At 43.1% G+C, this 9,665-nt stretch overlaps 1 long non-coding RNA gene across 21 annotated transcripts; it reads right to left on the bottom strand.

Moving 5' to 3' along the window:
• Nucleotides 1–3,313: 3,313 nt before the first annotated feature.
• LOC125508258 (uncharacterized) lies at nucleotides 3,314–9,415 on the bottom strand. 21 transcript variants are annotated; one of them, XR_007283325.2, is made up of 10 exons: nucleotides 8,740–9,414; nucleotides 8,039–8,121; nucleotides 6,715–7,945; nucleotides 5,623–5,891; nucleotides 5,390–5,541; nucleotides 4,850–4,979; nucleotides 4,727–4,762; nucleotides 4,384–4,468; nucleotides 4,086–4,284; nucleotides 3,314–3,898 (listed from the first exon to the last, which is right to left on the bottom strand). It is a non-coding gene; the product is annotated as an uncharacterized LOC125508258 (long non-coding RNA). The 21 variants fall into 21 exon arrangements; XR_007283315.2 differs by having other exon boundaries at nucleotides 4,384–4,438; XR_007283324.2 differs by having other exon boundaries at nucleotides 4,727–4,979.
• Nucleotides 9,416–9,665: the final 250 nt, after the last annotated feature.

The raw sequence follows: 9,665 nt of genomic DNA, 5'->3' as shown, positions 1-9,665 counted from the left end.
GGAACGAGAAAGAGCTTGACACGCGACGGTACTGAGTTTTTTTTTATTATTTTTTTTAAAACTTTTCACTTTAAATTTTTGTTAGACAACCTCGCAAAGTTTTTAGTTAGCTATTTTTTAAAGCTTTTAGCTAACTCGTCGTAATGTTTACATGAACGAAAGTAAGATCACCTAGATTTTTGGCTAGCCAAATATAACCGCTAATCTCAAGTGAGAGAATATACTTTGCTAAAATTGTGAGCCCCGATATTCGACCTCCTATACTCATGACTAAATAAACAAGAAGTAGAAAAGATTAGAATGATCTATGATTTCTCGAATAATCGCGCTATAAACTGTCGCACTCTTCTGCTTGATATCATCAATGACAATCTTGCAATCTGAGGCAATATAAATTCTTCACTCATAAAAATCATCTATCAAGGACACTGCTTCTAGAACTGCTAGGGCTTTAAGCGTGGTGATCAAAAATTCCCACAAAAATGATCGTCGAGGCTCCAATATACCCTGGATGTTCCTACACATGGCGGCAACAACTCCTACCGCGACGTTTCTAGATAGAGCGGCATCAATGTTGATTTTGCTCATATTCTCTAGTGGTGCGATCAAACGGTTTGGTCTAACTGGGGCATTCGAGTCTGTCTCAGCTCATGGTTTGTCCAATGCCTGCAAGTAAGATGCAGAAATTAACAAAAGGATTGTTCGTATAGGGCGTCTGGTATGTCTCGTCGTGTAACACATTTCTCCTCAAGCTCCAGATTGCCCATAGGGTGACTTCCAACTGAGTGAATCGAGGTTACTAAGCTCCCAGGATTTACTGCCTTGTGGTTAATCGAGGTTTCAAGCGGCGCCCGTGGCCCCACCCGTAAGGGGATGGATCTTGGTTTTGAGTCGGTTTGATCACACACATATGTTCCATGCCCTCTCCAACCTATCCGTTGCGCTTCCCTGAATGCCGGCCGATCCCCTTTGTGTGTCGGCCGCTGCGAGTGCCCTCGATCCCTCCGTGCATCATAGCCCTGCATCTGCCTTCCGCCGTGTCGCCGCCTCCTCTACGACGCCACATAGAGCCCCCAGCTCCCCCTCCACCTTTTCGCTCCTCCCCACCCCCTTTCCTTTGCGTCATTGTGCCGGTCATTGAGCCCCGCCTCTGCGGGTCGACGGTGTGGGTGTGGGGGATCCGTTCCGTGCAGCGCTTGTTTGCCTCGGCTCGGTGTCGGGGAAGGATTCTTCCTTAATCTCCGCACCGCCACTAACCCACGATCACGCACCTGGCCCATCTCTCTCTCCATGGCGAGGTAATGGCCGACAACGGCGACGCGAGGGGCCTGAGCAGGCAGCGCGGGGACTTTCCACGGCACTCACCATGCACCACGCTACCAACGAGGACGCGATGCCGCAGTGTGCTGGACAGGGACGTCTGCTCCCTCCAGTGCTCGGCTACCTTTATGTTCCTCTTCACTTTGGTTGGTGCTCCTTGTTGTTGTTTGTGCTTAATTCCTAGGGGCAATTGAACTGAACTGGACTGGGTATGTATGCGTGGCACAACTATAGAAATGTCAAAGGGCGTTTAGGCGTGTACAAGCTGTATAATCAGTGCCATAAGTGATGACAAACTAATTAGTAAGCTAGGTGATTACTAAAAAGTGTTTGGTTCACAGCTAGATTTCATATGTAGCCATTGTAGATTGTATCGTGAGTATTGTATTTAGGTATTGCAAATCATTCAGCATGTGATGTGGTTTTAATACATGGGAATCGTGCAGGAGTTCAGTTGGTGATGTTTAAGACAGCGGGAAGGATAACATGTTCACTAACCATGTAAGTCCGTGTTATTTTGAAAGCAACTTATTTCCGCGCACTGCTGGTTGTCATGATGCTACGGTTGCACATCTGGTATTAGTATTATCAGGCACTTAGTGTTATACCGACCTGATGAAAATGAGATAATTGACTCCTGCTTATTTTGTGAAAATATTACGAGTTATCCAGAATTCCATTGACCCTCGCTTCAGATATTTGTAGATCATAATGTTACTCCGACATGCATATGTTCGCGGGAGTCCGATTTGGCTATATTTTTGGACAAAACAATTAGCAGTCGGATTTCGCTACTGATTCAGTGTGTCCAGTTCAGCCTTATAGGCATGGTTTTCGAGTCATATGGGTTATCACTGCATAATTTTCAGTAATTTTGTTGCCACCGGCGTGTGTGTAAATTTGAAGCCTGAGGTGGGTGTGGATGTGTGTGTGGGCGGGGGGGGGGGGGGGGGGAGGGGGGGGGGGGGGTTCTATTTTGTAAACTTTTCTTAATGCAACAACACATCTATCCTGTGTATTCAAGAATAATAATCTTGAGCCCAATTCCCTTATCTGTTTCTACAACTAGATGACCCGGTGCGCCAAATGGCGCAGAGACCCAATTGAAACCATGTTCGTGTTGAGAAATATTTGCCTTTTTTAGTAACTTTATGTTTGATCAAGGATAGAGACCATGTCAAACCCGAAGTGTTTTGAACGTGTATTTGGACAATGTGCCATTTGGCTCTATGATGCAAGGTCCAAATTCAAGCATCAAGGGTAATGATTCTAAACCTTTTGTAATAGAAACCTTTGCATTTGTTAGTAACTTCGAGTTTTAGCAAGCACTGATGGTAATAATTCTAAACCTTATATATGGAAAATTAAGGAATACCTATGTTCAAACTATATACTTTAGCATGTGAAACTAATTCAAACTATGCAAGTTGAAATATTTAGAGACCGGTCATAAAATTGCCGGCTCCACTCTACTGCGACGCGAGAGCCGGCTTGCTGCACCTTCCCCACATAATTGGCCAGAAGGTATTTTAAAATTTTGAATTGTCTACATTAGTATTTCTTAGACATCATATAGGAGATGAGAGAACAGTAAAAATTTTTAACTATGTACCTTAGCTATCTAAGACTAATGAAAACTGCAATCTTGAAAGAGGAAAACAACGTTGGAAATCCTAATGTTCCTGGTCCTGAATAGTGTATTCGTCTAAATATGTAGTTGATCACCCGGTGCAAAGTAAGAAACTTCTCATGATATAACGCTGGGAACCTAAAAGCAAGTGTATGATTTTGCAGCTTAGAATGTGTGAACTCACAACTCAGACAAACAACTCAGACAACTCAGCTTAGAATGTACACGCCTAAACGCTGGGAAGAACCTAAAAGTAAAAAACATTCCAAGGGAAAATGTGTGAACTCACAACTCAGACAAACTACTAACAGGGCCATGTATGATTTTGCAGCTTAGAATCTACATAAAACAGAACAGTGCAGGTAACCTCTACCTAAATCTCACTACTAACTTTATTCGAACATTTATTCTTAGATCATCCGTACTCCTTTTATGTACAAATCATGCAATATCTCTATAAATCAATGCCAATGCACGCACATGCACAAGTCTGAACTAAACAATATATATGATATAGCATAATTATATGATCTAGAATAGATGCAAGATCAGGGGAGGAAGATGGTGAAGCCAAAGATGACTGCTAAAGTTTCGCTACTCCTTGATCATCTTGCCCAAAACTAAGGTTATTACTGCAGGAACATTCAACCCTCATTATATGTTCTCCTGATTGCATAATTGTTATCTTCACAAATTCTTCAATTGCAGGATATAGCTTCACCAGATCTTCGACAAGAAAATCATGCAACTCCACCGCAAATTCAACCCCAGTAGGTCCACCACCGATAATCACAAAGTGAAGGATTGGTCGACGAAATATGAATCGGAGACTTAATCTTGATATTCCTCAGAACATCTTCCTTCTCTCCTCTTCACTGAGGTTAGGAGGTGACCCTTTTCAAAGCAGTCTACCACGCTCTTCCGAATCTTTCGGGCATCCTCCACGACCTGGCATTTACAATGTGAGGCTGTAAGCACAAGATATGACTAATACTGTACGGTACAATAACCTAAAGTATCAATACCATATATCTCAAGATTTTGCAGGAAATTAAACTGTAACTTACATCTTAGGATTGAAACATGAGAAATAGCAGAACAGTAAAGAGACACACAATGCCAATAAGGATTTGACCTTCAGAAAGTGGCAATGCCCCATCACACCAGGAGTGTTGAATGTATTCACAGTAACTCCAAGAGCAACAACCAAGTAATCATAATCACCATGAAATCACCATTCCCGTCCAAATTAGTCCCAACAGCAGAGCGGCAGTGGACGGCTTTCGTCGGATCGATCTTGAAGTAAATATTCACATGTTTGATTGGAGTATAACCTGGAAACAAAATCAATCTCGAAAGATTACAGAGAGTGAGGAGGCCGCATGAAGAGATAGAGAGAGAGAGAGAGAGATAGAGTGTTTGCTGAAGCTCACCTCGGTGTGTTGGCATCGGATATGTGGCGTTCAATGCGGACTCCTTAGCCAAACACTAAGTTATTTAAACAGGTCTGAGATTATTCTGAGATGGCATCGGATATGTGAAGCACTCAATCTCTATAGCCAAACACTATGCATGCTGAAATAACTAAGTTTTGTTTTCAACAGAATTCTGAGATTATTCCATTCTCAAGCAAGTACACATATGTGAAACACCTTTTCAGTGAAGAAGCATAGTGGAAGGCACCATCCAGCCATGAATATAAATAAAATGAAAGGACAACCAATGAAAATATCTACAACAAAAGCATTCCACTAAGATGGATCATTAGTAAATTACCAGTATCATGTATCCCTTGGCCTCCTCTGCGAGCGCCTGCTAAAGCAGAGTAGAGCAAGTGCCAGGTAGCTTACTTTTTCACACAAGACACACAAACAAGAGTGAAGCTGCACGAGAAGATACCTTAGAGAAGCCATCAGAGTAACCAGACGGCGAGCTGAATAAGTGTGTGACCTACTGGTGGCCGCCATCTGGGTCGGGCCCCTCCTCCCACGGCAGCAAATCCTCGCGGCACCACTGTCACATGCTAGGCCTGAAGCGCGACGGAGTTAGGGTGGTGGACAAGAAGGGTGATGCTACAGCGGACGGCGAGGCTGGGTCAATAACATGCCATCATATTTTAATTCTATTTTGGCAAAAAGGAGATAGAAATGTAGCAACCTGGCATAACTAATTAACTATTCTAATTTAAAGCGGATGATTGCATGTAATCACTAATCGTAAGTAATCAACAAGGCTAAATGATGGAATGAGAAGAAGAATGTATTTCATGAAATAGAGCAAGGGACAGAAACTTGAAAGAAAAAAAAACACTCAACGCTTGCAGGTGAAGCACATCATATAAAATGGATGGTCACCAATCAGGAAATGTGCAAAATATATAATGGAATTTCTTTGAACTAACTACAATACATCGTCTGTGAAGCAAGAGTGAGAAAATACCAGGAACATGATTAGTGTAGTAGTTCTCTGGCTCACACTACACAGGAGCTGCTGTTGTGGCAGGAATTAAGGGCAAGGAGAGTAGGAGCACATGCTTGCTGGAGATCCTTGGCTGGCCGGTCGAACACGCAGCCACAGCAGAGAGAGTACCACTACCCTAGAACAAGCACATGTTAAATGGAAAAATCCCTAACAAGAGATTTTCTTTTGCACAGGAAGTATCAACGCCTCACATTTTCAAAGGCAAAGGGGCTCCAAATTTCACGAAGATATAAGATGCTAATATAAGATGGAAGCATCCAAGCAAAACTTTCATTCACCAAATGAAGTGTCTTAACTTTGGTTGCTCAGGCAAAATTTCTTGTCAGCTGTTGCATGTTCAGCTGGTGTCACCAACCTTGCATATTCGTTGTCCTTTATGTTTTGCCCAGAATGCTCAATTCCATTATTGCATGATGCCACAGCTGAAGAGCTTGGCATTCTTGCGACCGTCTTACCGCCTCTGTTTACAAGCCAAGAAATATTAGGAAAGAAAATTGATAAGGCACAAAAGCAAATATTATTTATTTGTGTCACATTTGTAGGATTAAGGTTGACATATGACTACCCTTGTCTAAATTAGAGTTGCACATGCCCAACTCCATATTATTTCCGTTACAGCTATTTACACACATAACTGAACTCGCACTCAAATGCACTGGTTTGGTGGCATGGTGTAGTGTAACAAGCAGTCGCTCAATCATAATATTCATAGTAGCTTGGATGTGAAATTGGATACATCATTAGATTCTTCTCAAAGCAAAATTTTGAGTAATGCTACTCATATCCTAGCTAGTCAAATTAGGAATGGAGATCTGTGCTACAAGGATTCCTAAATGAATCCTAGTCTCATGAAACACCTGTTATCTTCATGAAACACATGTTATCTTTAAAACCATGATACTTGGCCACAGGGAACCAAAGCAACGATCCAAAGGAAATAAAATTATGTAATCTGAAGCCAATATCAGAATGTAACATACTCATAAGCTGCCTGAATCGTTCTTGAATCTCATTCACCTTTCTACACTCTTGAATCAACATCCAACCATTTTGATCACAAATCCCAACCTCACGCCACATATCAAACTAAAAACTGCAGACATATGTTTGCTAAGGAAACTGAGATTTACGTAAAGCTCAGACTTTACTAAGAATTTCAAAAAGATCTCTTCTCTTTGTTGTCATTCCTCCTAAATTCAGAATGCATGGGTCATAGAAGAACACTCATTCTTTTAGCACAAACTCATGGGAAAAACTGGATGTGGCTTGAGGAGATGCCTCACCTTGAACCGGCGCACAGATCGCCTCCGCCTAGCACGAGTGCCTTGTCCAGGGAGGAGGCCTGAGCCTCTGACGATGACATCGCCAAGCAGTCGCTCAATCATAATATTCATAGTAGCTTGGATGTGAAATTGGATACATCATTAGATTCTTCTCAAAGCAAAATTTTGAGTAATGCTACTCATATCCTAGTAAAAGTTAATAAAATAAGCAAATGTAAAAGCAGCAAATAATTCTTCATATGAGCTATAATAGGAAATCGTAATTACAGTAAAGTTTCATAACAATATACGTCGCAGCCCAGATATATTGTTACTATGCTTTTCACACCCCAAGGCTTCCTCGACGCTGGCTTCTTGTTCTCTCAAACTTGGAAAGAGAAGTTTGCATACTGAAAGTGAATAATACGAATGCAAGGATTTTACTCGGCTTTAGAGTGCCTGTGGACCCGATGCTACCCTGCTCCCCCAGCACGGCGGCCTGTTGGGCGGCGAGGAAGAGGTAGCAGCGGCCCGAGCTGGCTCGGGATGCAATCTTCAAGTATATATTGTGACCACCTTATTTGTTGATACTAAGAAATGTAAGAAGAAGCTAGAGTAGTGAAGGTTTAGATGTTGTACTGGTCAGCAAATCTACACTACACTGTTTGGAAGAGCGTCGGACGGATCCAGCCATTTCTGACCAGAGACGCACCAAAGTCTGACCTAACAACCCCTCTTTTCTTCTCTCGCCTCCTCACATATTAAAAATATTGCGTATTAAATTTCTTTAGCAAAGGAAAGCTCAGTGAGAATTGAATAACTTGGAATACATAAGCGACAATTAAATGCGGCATTCAGCCAAGGCAAAAATTTAATGTTTTGTATGCCTTCTTTTTACTGTCGGCAAAGCCGAGAACACATCCCCAGTCACCGCGGACAAAATAAAACAAGACACATTACTGAGATTAAACACCATGGCAGAGTACCATTCAGTCTTATGTGGGATTTAGGCAAGTGTGCTACTGTAGTAAGAAAATAAGTAAAGAGATTAATATGCAAATTGGCCTATAGTTTAAAGAATCAAACTCAAAACGTAACTTCCTACCATATCTTCAGTGAAGAAATTTAACTTGAGCATAAGAGGGGAATTTATTGCTACACCTATATGCTTTTGATCCTTGCACAGTTAGTGCAGGACAGTCACTGCTTTGATTTCTTCCCTGGCCCAACTCGCTTTGAACCACCGGAGTTCCTTAATTTCAAGATGTGTATATAGACAATTTGAATGACTATATGAATTGAAAGTACATAGATAAACATATAAGAGAAGATGCAGCACCAGCACCTGTTGTTCTTGGGCGTCTGAATCTGATCATCCTTTTCTTCAGCATCAAGCGAAGAAGCATCAGCCTGAGCATCAGGGGTGGCCTGAATCGCAAAACAAAACGGATCAGAATGCAAAGATGTGTATATACAGCTCGGCTGCTGGAGCACAGGGTGCAGCAGTTTTGTTGGCCTCACCTGCTTTGTCAAAACCTAAGAAAAGAAAACCAAATCTTCTCTTCTAACTTCAAGTCACCAATAAGAGAGGAAGCAGTTGGTACAGAATAACTGCTGCAACTACGAAAAGAAAAACTGGAAATTTTACTTATGCACAGTATAGTGCCTAGCCATCAATTGAATATAGGTGTAGTACAACAGCTCTTACAGACATTAGCACAAACAATTTGCAGGCAAACTTATACCTGGCAGAACACAACCTAAGAGAAGGCAAAATTCCACCCCCAAAACATAGGCAGAATGCATATGTAAGTGCAAATCGCCATGGTTATTGGCCTATCAACCAACAACAGTTCAGAGAGACAAATGCTAGCAAGGGATTGCCTAGAATTTTGCCATATGCTCTTTTCTTTGTCCAAATAACTTCATATTTGGTGCTAAAGTTACTAATTCGTCTTGGAAGAAGGAATCCATCATGAGATGGAAAGGAGAGAATAAAATCACTGACTATCAATTGAGAGAGGGGAGAAAGGGAGTCGAGCTTACCTCGATGTTGTGTATCGTGGCGTCGAGCAAGAGCCGCTGGTGGTGCCGTCATGGAAGGAGGTGCTCCATCGAGGAGCCACCACTGGTGCCATGGCATCAGAAGAGGTGCAGCCAGGGATGAGACGAGGATACACCGCTAGACTCCTTCCTCTTCCCCTGTGAGATCCTTCTTTCACTCCCTCGATTCACCTCTTCTCCTGCTCCCTCTCACTTGCTGCCCTCCATCCTCGGCGGATCCACGTCGCTGGAAGCTGGTGGGGCGAGGTGGCCGAAGGAGGAGGCGTGTGGATCTGGGCCGGCCGGATCAGCAACCCCGGCTCCTCCTGTTGAGCACGGAGGTCCTCATTTTCTCTTTCTCCCGCAGGGACCGATCCATGGCTGGATCGATTCGAGCGTCGCCCTTCCCTTGCAGGTCGCTGCCGCGCCCGCACGCCTCGGGTCCGGTGAGATCCGGGATGACGAGGGGGGATGGGATGCGTGAGGGGAAGGTCGCCGCCGCGCCACCATCTCCCCCCTCCTCCTCCGCCACCAGAGGGCGCCGCCGCCACCATCTCCCCCCTCCTCCTCCGCCGCCAGAGGGCGCCGCCGCCACCATTGTCGAGGGAGTGGAGGGGATGAGGAGCTTGGGAAGGCGGCTGTAGGGGGAAAAGATTTAGGCCTTTTTTGGTTCATAGGATTGGAAAACCATAAGAATAAAAAAGTTATAGGAAATGAGATGACATGCATCTTAAATCCTATGCATAGGAATAGAAAGGAAGATGCCTTTTGATTCACATCGTAGGATTTTTTCTATTGAGTCTAAGCTAATGTTTATTTTTCTATGAAATGTGAAGGATAGGAAAAATTCCTCCATAGGAATATGATTTTATTCCTACAAAATCAAAGAGCTCTGAAGGAATTTTTTCTATAAAAATCCTAGTCCTTCT

The sequence above is a fragment of the Triticum urartu genome, chromosome 5A (genome assembly GCF_056163025.1).
Source record: "Triticum urartu cultivar PI428250 chromosome 5A, HENAU_Tu73, whole genome shotgun sequence".
In the NCBI taxonomy this organism is placed as follows: domain Eukaryota; kingdom Viridiplantae; phylum Streptophyta; class Magnoliopsida; order Poales; family Poaceae; genus Triticum; species Triticum urartu.
This window is presented reverse-complemented; position numbering and strand designations above follow the sequence as displayed.